At 38.8% G+C, this 16,974-nt stretch overlaps 1 protein-coding gene across 4 annotated transcripts in view; it reads left to right on the top strand.

The window, feature by feature from the left end:
* The window catches only part of LPP (LIM domain containing preferred translocation partner in lipoma), a 582,414-nt gene that overhangs the window by 138,693 nt on the left and 426,747 nt on the right, over positions 1-16,974 (top strand). For all 4 annotated transcript variants that reach the window (XM_073626412.1, XM_073626410.1, XM_073626413.1 and 1 more), the window contains one exon: positions 16,747-16,805. The gene's annotated coding sequence lies outside the window, so the exon portion shown is untranslated. The remainder of the gene's footprint in view (positions 1-16,746; positions 16,806-16,974) is intronic.

Below are 16,974 nucleotides of genomic sequence, written 5' to 3'. Positions count from 1 at the left end.
TCTCTTGTTACTGTGTCTTATTTCCGAATATCTTCGTTACCCACACATTTCTATTTGATAAAGAGAGATAAAACTGCTACAAATCAGGAGGGTATTGGCTAGTTAAATTTGCTCAAGGAATAGACTGGCTACTTTAAATGTACAGTTATAGTCTTCTGTATGTCTGAAAATATACAGTATATTGTAATATCTCATTAACACATGATATATGGCTCTTTGTATTATTGACCAGCCGCTGCCCACATGTATGAAGTGTAAAAACTTTTATGCCCTGCCCCATAACTCCTTACATGAAGTGTGATTTAATTTTTTTTTTTCATGTTTGGACTGTATACACCTATATCTGCTATATTGAGCTGTTCCCGAATGGAACATGCAACACACTGTACTGCATGCATTCACAATAGAAAATGATTATCTTAACTATGAAAAGCAACACTAATGCAAAGTATAAACATGCAGATGTAGTCCAAATGTCGGTGTGTTTGTGTCCTTTGCACAGCAGATTCCCTTTAACAGGGCCTCCATCAGGGGGGTACAGCAGTTATAACTGTAAGGGGCTTGCCCAGGCCAGAAGAAGGCAGGGTGGGTGAAGGGGATCCATGCTGTGCAGTATAGAAACAATCTCACAGTTTCTGCAGTTCTCATGTCATTGATTTTAAACATCGAGCTCTGTACTGCCACCTCTGGCTAGCCAATAGCTTTCGTCTCGTACTTGCTTTAGAGTATGTGTCATTTTTGGTACGTCGGAACAGCATACACGCGAGCGGTTTTCCCGATAGGAATTGGTTTTGTCGGAAAATTTAGAACATGTTCTATTTCTAGGTCCGTCAGAATTTTCGACGTAAAAAGTCCAATGGGGCATACACACGATCGGAATATACAATGAAAAGCTTCCGTCGGACTTTTTCTGACGGAAATTCCGCTCGTGTACACGGCACAATAGGCGCACAGCAGCTTACACAAGCTGCCTGCACACAGCATCTGGGTGACTTCAGCTGCATAAACAAAAGGATGATTTGGGGTGTATGGGACTCGGCGCCCGTGTGAATGAGGCATGGGAAAGTAGTTAAAGGAACATTTGAGTCTGGCTTAACAGGAAAGAGGATCCGCCAGCGGGTTAGGAAAATAAAAGAATATCGATTTTAGAGTTATAAAGGAGGTCATGTCTTAGCCTTTTGGGGCTCTGGGTAAACAAAAGATCCCTTCTTTTATTCAGGAGTCGCACCTTTTTTTGCATCCTCAGCAATAGTGTATTTAACGAATAACTTATGTAATTGCGTAGCTGCAAAAGGGCCCTTTAAGAAGAAATATTTCCTATGGTTTGTATAATTTATGTGATCCTAAATTTAAAAAAATATGTATAGTACATTTAACTTTAATCAGTCCTACTCCAAAACCTAAATCCTAATCCATATATAGCTATCACATGACCCAGATATTTCCCAACCTGTCTGCAGGGAAACGTAAGCAGGAGGAGCTTCTAGTCCTCTGCTGCTGGTTATGTTTTCAAAATAAAAAATCAGTCTTTGGAAATACAGCGTAAATAAATGATGTCAATAAACTGCTTTAAATTGTCATACAAATATAAATTTGAAATCAAATCTTTATTTTGTGGAACTTTTCGACACAAGGATATCGGGAGAGATGCGACCAGAATCACTCCTCATGCCCGTGGATGGGCTGTGAAGGAGCCACAAAGACCTGTGGACACTAATGCCTTTCGTGGGTATACCCTCGTCCCCAAAACTCTGAAGTAGTACTTATGGATCACCCCTGTCTGAGGAGCATGGCAAGGCACAGTGGTTATCTGAGGACTGAAGTTACTTCCATTAATCTAAGATAACATGAAGTGTTCTTCCAATGCATGTCCCACCCTTGAGTGCAGAAGAGTGCTCTTGTAAAGGGCAGATATGTCTGCTTTATATCTAAATTGGAAAGAAAAATAACTTGTCTGTGTCCTCTGTCATTTTGTTTTCACTTTCTGATATGAATTGACTTTATGGCTTCTACTTAAAAAAAAAAAAAAAAAAAAAAAAGAAAAACTAAGGTTTATTCAGTAATGTACTGCGGCACAAAATGAAACCCCTAAATAACCTGCTAGAATTGCATGTGTAGTTTATCTTGCTCACTAAATGCACCTTGAGTCTGGCATTAAAGCAGCATTAAACCTATAAACAAAAATGCAGCTCGACAATTCTTAAGGCTGGGTTCACACTACCGCGACTTTGAATTTGAGATCCCTGCACAACTTTATTGAAGCTTGCATACCACTTCTTTAACAGAACTCAGTGCAAGTCTTATTGAAGTTGCATTAAAAGTAGTGCAGGAACCTTTTTTTAAGTTGGAGTGACTTGAGTCGCACTGATTAGAACAGTTCCATTGCCATTCATGGAGCACGTCTTGTCATGCAACTTTGAACTCTCAAGTTGCATGACAGGTCGCGGCAGTTTGAACCAGGGCTTAATGTACTCCAAAAACATGCTGGTAGGTTAATTGGATCCTGTCTAAATTGCCCCTAGTATATGAATGTGAGTTAGGGACTTTAGAGCATAAAGCGCTCCTTGAGGGTAGGGACTGATGTGAATGTACAATGTACAATGTATATGTAAAGCGCTGCGTAAATTGACGGCATTGTATAAGTACCAGAAATGAAAAATAAATAAATGTGGTTCATGCATTTTAGTTTTCTTTTCTTTTTTAGGCTTTTTTCCTTTTATATTCACTTGGTGATTCGACAGGAGCACGCTTTTCTGTTTTTGGTATGTCCACTCAGGGTGGATGAGCAACAGAGGCGCTTTCTGTACAGCAAAGTTCTCAGTCTGAGTAGAGGGTAGTTAGATGGACTAGAAGATTTTGATGAAATTGAATAACAATGTAAAACCGAACTCCAGGTAACATTTTGTTAGGCAGTTACAGCAAACCGTTTTTTCCCCTTTTTGGGATAAAGGTTTTACATTTTTAGGTTTTAAATAAATAAAAGCTGATCAAGTGTTAAATTGTTTGTCTCAACCCACTAACTGCTACTTTTACTGGGCAGTTAGTCCAGGAAGGAAAAAACAGACTTGCTAGCTGGATCACCAGGTGAAAATAAAGGAAAAAAGCCCAAAGAAGAAAACAAATGCCGCCATCACATTGAAGGACTAGTAAATTACAATATAATCCATTTTTATTGTTGGGTTTAGATATGCTTTAATGGCACACTTAGTGGATAAGCTTTGCAGTTGCATTTTCCCTCAAAGTTATCTGCAAAAACATTCTGTCAATACACACTTCTGCATTATGCATTCACAACTTTACTTATTATTAAGCCCCTTTTTATTCTACAGATACCGCTGTTCAATTCCCTGACATTACCGTTGTATATCGCCAGTCTAGCTTTGCAAACTAGTTAACAAACCAGTTGTTAAATGCCCACCATTCCCTATGCTAACACTTTCTGTAAAAAGTGTCTTTTGGCAAAGCTATAGCTCCCATCTGTGATCGTTGCCAGAAACCATCCCAAGGATTAGTGTAGCATGTGATACCTTCCCGTCCGATCTTTTAGTCTGTACAGCTTGAATTAACTTGCGCCGGAGGCTTAGATTTTCATCTCCTGCTTCGCTTCAACAGGTGTTCTTTTTTTTGTTAGAAGCCTATAATTCATTTTAACGTTAATGATAAATGAAGAAAGCAAAACATAGATTAAATCTCTAACAAACAAAGTAACCCTCTTAGTGAAATGTGAATGTTGCCATTGCTGACCTCCTTCTGAAAATACTACTTGCCTGACTGTAATGCTGATACTGGCTGGAGAATTATGCACAGTAAAGTCAGACCTTTTCTGCATGCTTTTACTGATATATATATATATATATATATATATATATACGTAGACATGACAATTGTGCACCTTGGTAATGAAAGCATGTATGTTTTTTTTTTTTTTTAACATCAAAAAAGTTTATTTAGCAAATGAGAAGTCAGTACAAATCAGAAAAAAACGAAATGGTTTCAAGTATCCTTACATATCAATATTTGGTCGACATTAGTTTACATTAAATCTGACAGAAAACCACTTATAACAAATTATATAGTTAAATTCAGCTTTGTTAAGTGTGTTCTTTAGCATAACATTTAACATCGTTAATGACCTTTGTCAATCACACTTATCTTTGTCAAGACCTATTCTTTTCAGAGGTAATTTAATAAAGAGAGTCATCTGATTTGTTTGCCAGAATTAAGAGAAGGGGGTGAAAAAAGAAACAAGAAGGGAAAAAGAGTTTATGACCAATGTATATTCAGAGATATATCGTCAGGTGACCAACCGCGTTATCTAGCTGCATAGAGCCCGTGAGAGACTATTATTGTGAATGCATGCTTCTGATCTTAAACAGGCCCAGAAGTCTGAGCATCATTATTATCCTTGAAAGTCTTGGAGTATTTGAATACATTCCATGGACGCCAAGTCTCAAGAAAGTTTTCTACCCGTTCATTGGATTGAGCGAGAGTGTCCTCCATTTCATAGAAATCTGCAACCCTGTGCAGCCACTCAGTGACTGTTGGTACTCACTTAGATTTCCAGTGAATTGGGATAAGCGATTTGGCTGTGTTTAGCAGATGCCTTGTGAGAGAACGCTTCTATTTTTTTAGAGACCAATTTGAGACGTGTAATAGGCAGCAAGCTGCATCTAGAGGTAAAGTAGTCTCCGTTATCAGTTTGATTAGTTCTATGACTTTGTTCCAGTAGCTAGCGATCAATGGACATTGCCACCAAATATGGAACAGTGAACCAATATCCTCCAAACATCTCCAGCAACGGTCTGATGTTTGTGGATACCACTTGTTTAATTTCACTGGTGCTAAGTACCACTGTGTCATCAATTTGTAAGCTGTTTCTTGCACCTTGGTGCTGATGGAGCACTTATGCGATAAAATACAAGCGTTCTTCCATTGTTTAGGTGTTATGTTTATCTGTAAGGAATCAGACCACTTCCTTCTGAATCTGTCATCCGCAGGTCCCTTTGCATCTTGTAGAAAGCATGTATGTTTTATGTCTGCTCCAAAAATGTTTAATTCCGTTGTTTGAAATTTCGCAATAGTGAAGGCCTTTGCAAGCCTATTTTAGTTAAAATTACATTATGTAGCTTAGGTCATACTGTTACTGGCCATATATGATCTGCTTGCTACTATTATATTGCCATATGTAGTGGGAAGCACAGTGGCTAAGTGGTTAGCACTTCCACCTAGAAGCACAACGGTCATCGGTTCGAATCTCAACCATGACATTACATGCACGGTGTTTGCTTGTTTTCCCTGTACCTGTGTGGGTGTCCCCTGGGTACTTTGGTTTCCTCCCACACTCCAAAGACATTCTGCTAGGATAATATATCGACCCTACTATGAACGGAATTTAAGGACGTTTGGTTGTAAGCTCCTTGAAGGCAGGGACTGACGTGGCTCTATACTATGTATGTAAAGAGCTGCAAAAATTGACAGTGCTCTAAGTACCTGAAATAAAAAATAAAATCTGTATCTTTTAGAAGAGCATTCTAACCTGTAGAGTACTTTGTGTCACAATTTGCTACTCTATACTGCTGGTAGGCATGTCAAAACTGTTTTTACTCTTACATAACTCCTTGCCCATGGTAAATCAGTAAAATAACAATTTTGATCATATTCCTGCATAGTTCCAAACAATCTGTAAACTAACCTAATATGGCTCAAGTCTGGGAGTTCTGGAGAACAACTTGAGAAGTCTGACTGTACTGTTTTTATTGGAGAAACAGCGGCGCCAAGTTTTGGCTCTCAATTCCAGACTCCATGGAAAGAAAAAACATTTACATATTATATAATAATTATGCAACACAACTTTTCCCTGTTTTGTTTCAACACGCATTAAAAATATGTTACTGCTTTACTGGTCGTCAGGGGTTTTATTAGGCTTTGGGTTACTTTTAATTCCTTTTCAGTGTTTTGTAATCTTTCTCTGTGAATCCTAGTAACCAATATCATAATAGTGGTCACTGGATAGCCTTTATTTCAACTCCTTTGTGGGATGTATCTTAACTCTGGTTATGGTCAGTCCTCAAGAGTGATGAGCATGCCCAAAACTGTATAAAGTTGAGTTTTCTTTTCCCTATGAAGTAATTAGACCAAAATGCAAATTCTGTAGCTCAAGCCGATTTTTTTTTTTTTTTTTTTTTTAATCTGTAACACTTCTGTAACTTTTAAGATAACATCCAACTGTAAGAAAATGTTAGATTTTTTTTTTTTTTTTAATATATTTATTTCCATACTAAGCCTTTATGTACACTGTTGCTGGTAAACGTACATTTAAGAGCAGTTGGGCGTTTCTTTCAGCTGCCCCTGAACTTTCCTCTGTTATCTTATCAGTACATGTACACGGGGTCGTTTTTATAGTCGTTTCTAGGCAGTTGACTTTAGAAAAATTTTTTGGAAAGCAAAAAAATGCATTCAGGACGGATGTTCAGAGGCGTTTTCGTTTACAGGCGTTTTTCATTTCTGACTATTCAAAAAATAAAAAAAAAAGCTTCTACTGTAAATGTAAACACGGCAAAATGGACTATTTTAAATATCGGTTATTACTATCTGTCAAGTTAAATTGTTCAGGAGAGTTTGGAAAACGTCCCGTGTACATTAAGCCTTAGAGTATGGAATTACTTCTGTCGTGAAAATTAGAGAAAAATATATTAAAGTATACATGGATAATATGAAACCATTTTCAGGAAGCTGCATCCTTACAAAATAGTATTGCGGCAAATTTGGTGGTAACCTGGTTAGTCCTAAAGTTATTTGTTTTCTTGTGCTGAAAAATCTATTCTAGAAATAGTTGTCAATGCACTTTTAATAAAATGTAGTTTTAATTTGTTCCACCCAAATCCAGCCCATAAAGCATGTCAACAGGTACAAGAGCTGCTGGGAAAAGTAGTTCAGGAATCTGCAGTGCATCATGAGCAGGAGGTGTTTGGCTACGTGCAATAAATGTCTAGAGATCCGTATTGCGTTTTACATTTTGGATTTGCATTATATTACTCAAACCTCAAACTACACTTTACATGTATTTCTACATATTTTTTGTTACTACTTAATGCCAACTTTTCTTTCCTGGCCAGGGTGCAACTATGTATATTGCTGTGACATTTGTCTGAGCCTGCATATAGGATGCTTAGGTGTAAAAAAAAAAATGTATTGTGGATTAGGCAAGGACAAGTGATCTTCACTACATAGAAATGGAGATAGGTTAGTGCCGCTCTGGACTCCTCTAGAGGGATGAAAACTTGAAGAAAGGGTGCCCACTAACAACGTAGGATGCAAGTTTAAAAAAAAACAAAAAACTTTTACTTAGGTTTGCTTTAAAGTTGTGCAGAGACTTTAAAGAGGAAGTAAACTCTCCCACTGATGATTCTTTTCATTTAGTCCATTATAATAAGTAATTATCAAACTATAGCCACTGTAATCGAGCCCAAATCGCATATTGCTGTTTAAAGAAACTTAAAAAAAAAACTTGTTTCCAGGGGTAAGGCAGCGCCATCTAAGTATTGTTTTCTGGGTCCACAGTAGAGTGTATTTCTGCCCTTACATTGAGCACTTCCTGTACTGTTAACCAAGCCTCCTTCTCAATCCAACCTTTCTTTGGCATCCCTGCTTCCCTGCTCATAGCTGACTTGTTTTATTTCATAGTATTTACATGTGCCAATTATCTAGTGTTTGCCTATGTCAGTCTTTTCAGCTTCTGCTGTTCCTATGCCCAGGTTTACACTCCATGTGATGTCACATGGGGTGTAGTAGGAAGCTCTGTCCTTGTGTTTATAAGTGAACAGTGAGAAGTGCACATAGAGTATCACTTCTATTTTAATGGGGCACCTTTAAATCCTAGTTGTATGGATTTTTGTTTGGCTAGCCTTGATACTGATGTGCTATTCACATGTGCCTTTTAGTGGGTCTTTACTTTCTGCCAAAACAATCTTGTATCCCTGCATGCATTTCAAGGCTTGTATATCCTTTATTTATTTTATTTGGAGGAACAATGGAAAAATCAGCAAAAAATGTTTCCTATGGTGACCAATCCAATTCTTTTTTATTATGCAGAGATTAAGTCAAATATGATTGGTCACTGTGTAAAACTTCAATTCAACGTTTTTTTTCACTCACGGTTCTTTATAAATTGCCATACAGACTTTTTGTTAAGTCTGCTAAAATGGCTTGTTGTACTGTGAGAATTTTTCATTCATTGTGAAAAGCCCTATTTGACTTAAAAGCTGATCGATTTTTGTGACTGTGCCACATTCTATCGAGCTGCTGTGGGATAGGATGAGTCACTCTCTAAGGGTCAATTAAATTTAATTGGTACCTCGTTCTCTTTATGGTCTTTAAATTTTTGCTCAGACCAATTTTAACTTTTGAGAGAAAACTTTTAGCCACTTAAATTATAGTTATTGGATAACCATTTAAGAATTTTAAATGGTTTATACTGTGATATATCTTTATGAAGTCACAACATGTTCCATAGCCTGGCACAAATGTTTCCTACTTGAAATGCCATCTAGGACTTGCTTTCAAGACCACCTGTAACTGCTTTCCTCTTTCAGTCATGTTTTTTGGCCTAAGAATCAAAGGTACTACAGTACAAAAAACATGTTCTATATTTGAAACATATCACATGTCCTGCTAAGTCATAATCAAAAACAATAGCCACTTTTTTTCACGTTTTATTCTTTGTTGCATCAGTAATGGCTCCCCTGCTTGGTATTCCTGAAGGCTTTTCTTGACCTATGATGAATCCTAATGAAGAATATATTCTACTTATTAAAATGAACTCTGGGTAAATAAAAAATAAAAAAATAACCTTGTGACTCTTACCCACATTTGAAGGGTTAAATGTTTGGTTTTACTTGGGGTACCAGTGAAAAGCACATTTACTTGACCTAATCCCTTGCTCCCCGTGGAGCCAACACTTCTTTCTTTCAGTTTGTGGGTGGGCATAACTCTGACGTTGGAAGCTCTGACATCATCATGTACAATGCAGGGCCAGCACTCCAGTATTGTAAGTAAGGATGCCGAGGGCCCCCCCACAACCAGGCGTGTCTGAGGAAAGAGAAGAATGTTGGCTGCTGAGGGATGAAGGATGAAGGGATAAGGTGAGTAAGAGTGCTTTTTACAGGTACCCTAGGAGTCCTACTAGACGGGTAATTTTATTTAATTTCCCTGGGCTTAATGGAAGTGTGCCTGTGTGTGTAAGACTAATCTTGTGTTTTTTATACTTTTAGACCTCTTACAAACCACCTTCGTAACCCAGGGTTTGACACCTTGATTTTAGGCTTAAATGCAGGTTTCTTTTATCATTCAATTCCATTTACACATCCGCATACTTTTCCCTCCCTGCAGCTTTTGTGCTACATAACAATGGTTTTGAAGCAAGGTTGTTTTTGTCATTTTGTTTTTCCAAATTTCCTTTTCTAGAGTCTCTACATATAATGATAATTATTTATGAGCAAGTAATTTTCTTTCACAAAATGCACATTTATATTGTATATGTAAGTCCCTTTTTTGTTTCTTTTTGTGTATTTTTTGCATTTTTTTTTAATAGCCTGCAGTATCCATGACGACTAGACCTTTCACACAGCATTTCTCTGACTCATTGCGAAATGCTGACAATTAAATATACAGTACTTTAAAGAGATCCATCAATCTTTGTTGTCATGCCAACCGGCTTATATTTAGAAATGTAACAAGTACATGGAGTTCAATTTCTCTTGTACTCAAACATGGATCTGCAACTGTAATTGAATTTTTTTTTTTTTTTTTATTAAAGATCAGAATCCTGTTTGAGCAGTACTTGTTTTCAGAATATCGCTTTCTTAAGGCCCTTTCATTTTGACACATTGTAGTATAGCGGCAACATACTACTTCATTATTAGATGTAATCCATTCATTTTAGTAGATTGTATTTAATTGCTGTGTCATATTATGGTACTTTTCCTAGGCTACCAAATGCGTCAGTCAGTCATAAAGCAGAGCTCCATTTTACAGTTTCGAATGATGGAAGTAGTTACAGAAGTAAAATCCGTTAACAGATATGTATGGGACTGCTCATTTTCAAATTAGATGATTTCTTAACCACTTCAAGGCTGGTTTTGTATCACCCCCTTCCTGCCCAGGCCTTTTTTTTTTTTTATCACTGTCACTTTTTTTTTTTTTTCCAATTATTTTATTTAACCAGAAAACTGCACAATAATCTAAATGATATAGGCAAATAAATTGTGAATGCAAATTACATGTATAATGACATGTATAAAATCAGGAGTTCAATCAATTGAACATTTCAGTGAGAAAAGTACCACATTCCCATCGAGCCCAAACAGACACTTGCTATGGACCATTTGGGGGATCGCTTGGGGCTAGCCATTCCATTTTTCTTTTTTTTATACTTATTAGAACAAATAGAAAAAAAGTAGTGGTAAAGTGAAAGGAAAAGGAAGAAAGAGGGAGGAAAAGGTTGGGAAGAGAGGGGGGAGGTAGGGGAAGGGGATTGGGGGGAGGTTTGTAATAGCAGGGCAGGGCTGCTCAACAAACCTTCAAATATAAGTAAGACTAAAAACAACCCAGAGCGATTACCTGACAAATGGGATCATATTTAAGAGAGCTGCCCCTTCCTCAGAACAGATGAACATATTCTACAACCTCCACGTTTTTAGAATATTTTTTGCATTTGTGTTTCTTTCACTTTGTGGAGTCAAAGACTTACGGATGGTGGTTGTGCACTCTTCCAGTGGAGGAGTACACAGGATTTGGCAGCATTTAGGAGATGACATACAATCTTTTTTTTTTTTTTTGTATGTTTTTTTGCCGAAATGTCTGAGACATGCAAAAAGAAAAAGGCTGGCTCGTCGGGAACCTCATATTCAGTAAACTTTTGGGTAATTCCCTGGACTTCTTTCCAAAAGTGCTTGATTTTAGGGCAGGACCAGAAGATATGAAGCAGCGTTCCAACACCCTCTTGGCATCTCCAACAACGATCGGTGGTAGTGGGAAAGAATATATGAAGTTGGTGGCGGGTGTAGTACCATCTCCTGAGAATTTTGAAGTTGGTTTCTTGAATCTTGTACATATCGAGGATTTAAGGGAAAACCTAATGTTGCATTGTTGGTCCAGTGTAAAGGAGCGATTCAAGTCCTTTTCCTATTTCTCATGGCACAGCAGGCTTTGGTCATCAGAGGCGGTGATCAATAAGCCATAGGTTTTAGAAAGTGCCTGAGGTAATGTACCTTCGTCAGAGCAATATTCCTCAAAAGTGGTCAGTTGAAGGCCAAAGCTCTGTGGGTTTGGTAAGGAATGAAAAAAATGGTGCAGCTGGAGAGCTCTGCAGAAGGTCAGACAGAACAAGCTAGTGGCATCCATTAGTGACGCAATAGAAGGCCATCCACCTACTGTTAGGAAATAGGAAGCTTGGCGGCGTCCACTATGAATCATAGCTTGAAAAGTTGCATCATGAAGGCCTGGGGAGAATTGTGGATTTTTTAATAGCCTGCAGTATCCATGACGACTAGACCTTTCACACAGCATTTCTCTGACTCATTGCGAAATGCTGACAATTAAATATACAGTACTTTAAAGAGATCCATCAATCTTTGTTGTCATGCCAACCGGCTTATATTTAGAAATGTAACAAGTACATGGAGTTCAATTTCTCTTGTACTCAAACATGGATCTGCAACTGTAATTGAATTTTTTTTTTTTTTTTTATTAAAGATCAGAATCCTGTTTGAGCAGTACTTGTTTTCAGAATATCGCTTTCTTAAGGCCCTTTCATTTTGACACATTGTAGTATAGCGGCAACATACTACTTCATTATTAGATGTAATCCATTCATTTTAGTAGATTGTATTTAATTGCTGTGTCATATTATGGTACTTTTCCTAGGCTACCAAATGCGTCAGTCAGTCATAAAGCAGAGCTCCATTTTACAGTTTCGAATGATGGAAGTAGTTACAGAAGTAAAATCCGTTAACAGATATGTATGGGACTGCTCATTTTCAAATTAGATGATTTCTTAACCACTTCAAGGCTGGTTTTGTATCACCCCCTTCCTGCCCAGGCCTTTTTTTTTTTTTATCACTGTCACTTTTTTTTTTTTTTCCAATTATTTTATTTAACCAGAAAACTGCACAATAATCTAAATGATATAGGCAAATAAATTGTGAATGCAAATTACATGTATAATGACATGTATAAAATCAGGAGTTCAATCAATTGAACATTTCAGTGAGAAAAGTACCACATTCCCATCGAGCCCAAACAGACACTTGCTATGGACCATTTGGGGGATCGCTTGGGGCTAGCCATTCCATTTTTCTTTTTTTTATACTTATTAGAACAAATAGAAAAAAAGTAGTGGTAAAGTGAAAGGAAAAGGAAGAAAGAGGGAGGAAAAGGTTGGGAAGAGAGGGGGGAGGTAGGGGAAGGGGATTGGGGGGAGGTTTGTAATAGCAGGGCAGGGCTGCTCAACAAACCTTCAAATATAAGTAAGACTAAAAACAACCCAGAGCGATTACCTGACAAATGGGATCATATTTAAGAGAGCTGCCCCTTCCTCAGAACAGATGAACATATTCTACAACCTCCACGTTTTTAGAATATTTTTTGCATTTGTGTTTCTTTCACTTTGTGGAGTCAAAGACTTACGGATGGTGGTTGTGCACTCTTCCAGTGGAGGAGTACACAGGATTTGGCAGCATTTAGGAGATGACATACAATCTTTTTTTTTTTTTTTGTATGTTTTTTTGCCGAAATGTCTGAGACATGCAAAAAGAAAAAGGCTGGCTCGTCGGGAACCTCATATTCAGTAAACTTTTGGGTAATTCCCTGGACTTCTTTCCAAAAGTGCTTGATTTTAGGGCAGGACCAGAAGATATGAAGCAGCGTTCCAACACCCTCTTGGCATCTCCAACAACGATCGGTGGTAGTGGGAAAGAATATATGAAGTTGGTGGCGGGTGTAGTACCATCTCCTGAGAATTTTGAAGTTGGTTTCTTGAATCTTGTACATATCGAGGATTTAAGGGAAAACCTAATGTTGCATTGTTGGTCCAGTGTAAAGGAGCGATTCAAGTCCTTTTCCTATTTCTCATGGCACAGCAGGCTTTGGTCATCAGAGGCGGTGATCAATAAGCCATAGGTTTTAGAAAGTGCCTGAGGTAATGTACCTTCGTCAGAGCAATATTCCTCAAAAGTGGTCAGTTGAAGGCCAAAGCTCTGTGGGTTTGGTAAGGAATGAAAAAAATGGTGCAGCTGGAGAGCTCTGCAGAAGGTCAGACAGAACAAGCTAGTGGCATCCATTAGTGACGCAATAGAAGGCCATCCACCTACTGTTAGGAAATAGGAAGCTTGGCGGCGTCCACTATGAATCATAGCTTGAAAAGTTGCATCATGAAGGCCTGGGGAGAATTGTGGATTCCCTAGAATGGGGAGTTAGGAGGAGAAAGGGCAGCATATGAAAATAACTGCAAGCATATACACGCTGTGGGTCCTATCAAGGGATGTAATATCAGAGTATGAGGTAAAACCTCGTAGCACCACGGTGCTCCCTTTAGCGGTATAGCACTGTCACATTTTGAATGACAATTACTCAGTCATGCAACACTGTACCCAAATGAATTTTGAATCTTTTTTTGAGGCTGAGCATTTTTTGGTGGTATGTAATCACCACTGGATTATTTTTAATTTTTTTTGCTATATACAGTAAAGGGAAAGACCACATTTTGGGAAAAAAAAAGTTTTTAAATAATTTTACCATGTGGACTGTTGCCCCTTTGCTGTCCTGAGCAGCATTCTTCATTGCTGTGCCTTCTGTTTGCCATGTGAACTACCTCCCTTTTTCTGTCCCATATTGCCACCATATTGCCGCCCTGAAGATCACTCTTTACGGCTGTGTTTGCTGTGTGGACTAATTCTCCTACACTCTGTGCCCCAAGGCCCCTAATAAATGCCTGCGCGTTGGGTTCCTTGTGATGTGCCTCTGTGTGCTCTCTCTTTGCGCTCCTAGTTTGTCACAGTGCATAATGAGTTTTTTTGAGGTTATTCTTTTTTAATTTTCTTTCTCATTTTTTTTTTTGGGGGAAAATGAAAAAAAAATTATAAAAATTACACATCTAATTTCCTTACTGCGTATCATATTTCTTGAGTCCTTGAGGTGCCATGACAGGAGAAATACCTACAAAATGACCACTTTTTGGAAAGCAAACAACACCTCAAGGTATTTTCTAAGAGTCGTGGCGAGTCTTTTGAAGACTTAATATTTTTGCCACAAGTTTTTGGAAACTGCAGAATGAAAATGAAAAAGTTATCAATTTACTAAGCTATTTCTCACACACAGCATGGGCATACTTAAAATTACAACCCAAAATGCATTCTACCACTCCTTCCGAGAGTGGCATAACCACATGTGAGACATTTTCTCACATGTTGGTGGAACTGCTGTCTTTCTGTAACATCAGTTAGACGTGCAGATGGGTCAGTAGTCCGCAAACAGGCAAAGGATCTGTCCAGGCAGAGGGCAGAAATGTGGCCAATAAACATGCCAGGGTCAGTACAAGCGGCAGGCAGAGGCAATGCTGCACTGGTGTAGCGGTGATCAGAAACACTGTTGCTGGCTTACACTGGTCTGGTTACACTGGGGACTAGTGTGACAGGAATTTAGGAACACTGCTTACTTGCACTGGTCTGGTGACACAGGGATTGGTGTGGCGACAATCGTGAACATTATTGCTGGCATACACTGGTCTGGTGGCACAGGGACTGGTGTGGTTGTTGCTGGCTGCGCTGGCCTGGTGTGGTGGCAGTCAGCAACACTGATTCTAGGTACACTGGTATGGCAGCACTGTGACCGATGCGGTGGGGATTGGGGATACTTACTGGCTGCACAATTAGGGCTCGTTCACACATGAGGTTGGGGGGCTGATAAAAAAACCTTGTGATTAAGCCAGTTTCACTGGCCCTCAACCGCTACCCCCTTTAGGTGCAGGCAGTGGCCAGGGGTGTATACATGCCATGGCTGCAATGCTTTGCCAGGAATTATACCCTTGTATGCCAGCCAATCATGACGCATTAAAGTGAATAGGGGTGCTTTTGCGGGACACAAAGGGTTAAAGCAGGTGGTGATAAGGTGATACAGTGCTTCCTCATTGCCTGGCATGCTCTCTGAAGAGCAATTCAAACATATTTTGCCATTCAGAGAGCATTGCACATTGAGCATTGAACAAGTCCCTATGATGGCACTATGACTGGTGTGGCAGTGATCTGGGGCTGGTGTGGCGGTGTACCAGAGATTACATTGGTAAAGAAGGGCATCATAAATGAAAGTCTTTACTATGTGATTGCACCGATCACAGTAACACAGAGCCAATGACGCTGGCCCTGTACCCCGATCTGTGATCTGTTGTGTCCAAGGAGCATAGCAATCACCCATTGCACCTCTGCACATTCCTGAGGGCACACGCAGGAAGGGCATACTGGTACATCCTCCCAGAGCGGCGCTTGTACTTCCCAAGCCGATTATGTATAATGGCCTAGTGGAAAGTGGTTAAAGTGTATTTTCACTTTTGCAACCAAACTGGGTTAACGCCTACTATTATATGTGTTACATGTACTCATTACATAGCATAACTTAAAAGGAATATTTTAAAATTTTGTGATTATAATGTATGCTGAATTAACTTGTTTTGTTGTAAATAATAGTACATAATAGCTTGAATTTAAATAGTAAAACTTTAACGGCCCATTCAGACCTGTTTATTCTTTGTCTCTTGTGTTAACATTCGTTGTATCAGATGTTAACATGCATAGTGTTTGTGCAGCCTGTTCATTTTGGATAGGTTGCCAATGCACAAGAATGACCATGAAAACAGACATACAGCAATTTTTTTCACACAACAGTCCACTGTAGTAAGTTGTGCCTTGTGGTGTGTTGCAATGCATGTGTGACTAAGCTGTGTTGGGGTGGAATGAGAAAAAGAATGTTGGCACTGCAGCAAGCTAACGCACATATTGTACATTGTGGTAATGTGACATATAGCAAAGGTATGTTTTGGCCCTAACGGAGCACTGTAGCTCTGCCCTGGGGCCCTCCAGTAGTGCTTATGCAAATTTTTACTTTCCTAAAGTGCATAGAAGAGCCCACCTTATTAATAGTCTCAGGGAAATCTTATTCAAAGATGTAGAACCGGGGGGGGGGGGGGGGGGGGTAACCTTCTCTCTACTATAAAGAAGTGGAAGCACTTTTCCACAATGTCTAACATTTTACCACCTGCTTGGTTTCATTTGTGTGTTCAGTTAAAGTACAACTAAAGGCAAAACCTTTTTTTAGTTTTGGAAACAGTGGAGACGAATTAGAACACCTGTTATGTTTTTATTGGGATCTGTGGTCCTGTATGGGAGAGTCATCTTCACTATTTGTCATGTTTACCTTATCGTTGAAAGTGGAAGAAAATCACAAATTTTGGGTTGTCCCCAGCACAGTAAGGGGACACATTCTTCCAATGGGGACACATTCTGGTGCCAACCAGAGATTCCCTCACTCCATCCCCCCCCCCCCCCAATTCCTGTTTTGGCTATGAGACAAGAAGTGAAGGGACATCTTCCCATTGGGACACAGATGTTTTGCTTTTAGTTCTAGTCTACATTATTTAGCACAGTATTTAAATTGATGAAACCTTGTGCACCATTCGTAATATACCTTTTCTTTTCACAGATTTTTTTGTTAGCGGAACAAAAACGTGTTTTGTGATCAAAGACTTTCCCTACTTGGAGGTAAGTAAGAAGCATATTTTATGTACTGTTAGCAAACATACTTCATGAGCTTAGAATTATAATTTGCCAGTAAAATGAAGGTATAGAAATGAAGATTATATACTCTATTTTTTATTTTTTTGTTTACCCTTAATTGGTTAACTACTTTCTACCAGGGAAATGTTTTACA

Source organism: Aquarana catesbeiana, linkage group LG04, assembly GCF_042186555.1.
Source record: "Aquarana catesbeiana isolate 2022-GZ linkage group LG04, ASM4218655v1, whole genome shotgun sequence".
NCBI lineage: Eukaryota > Metazoa > Chordata > Amphibia > Anura > Ranidae > Aquarana > Aquarana catesbeiana.
This window is presented reverse-complemented; position numbering and strand designations above follow the sequence as displayed.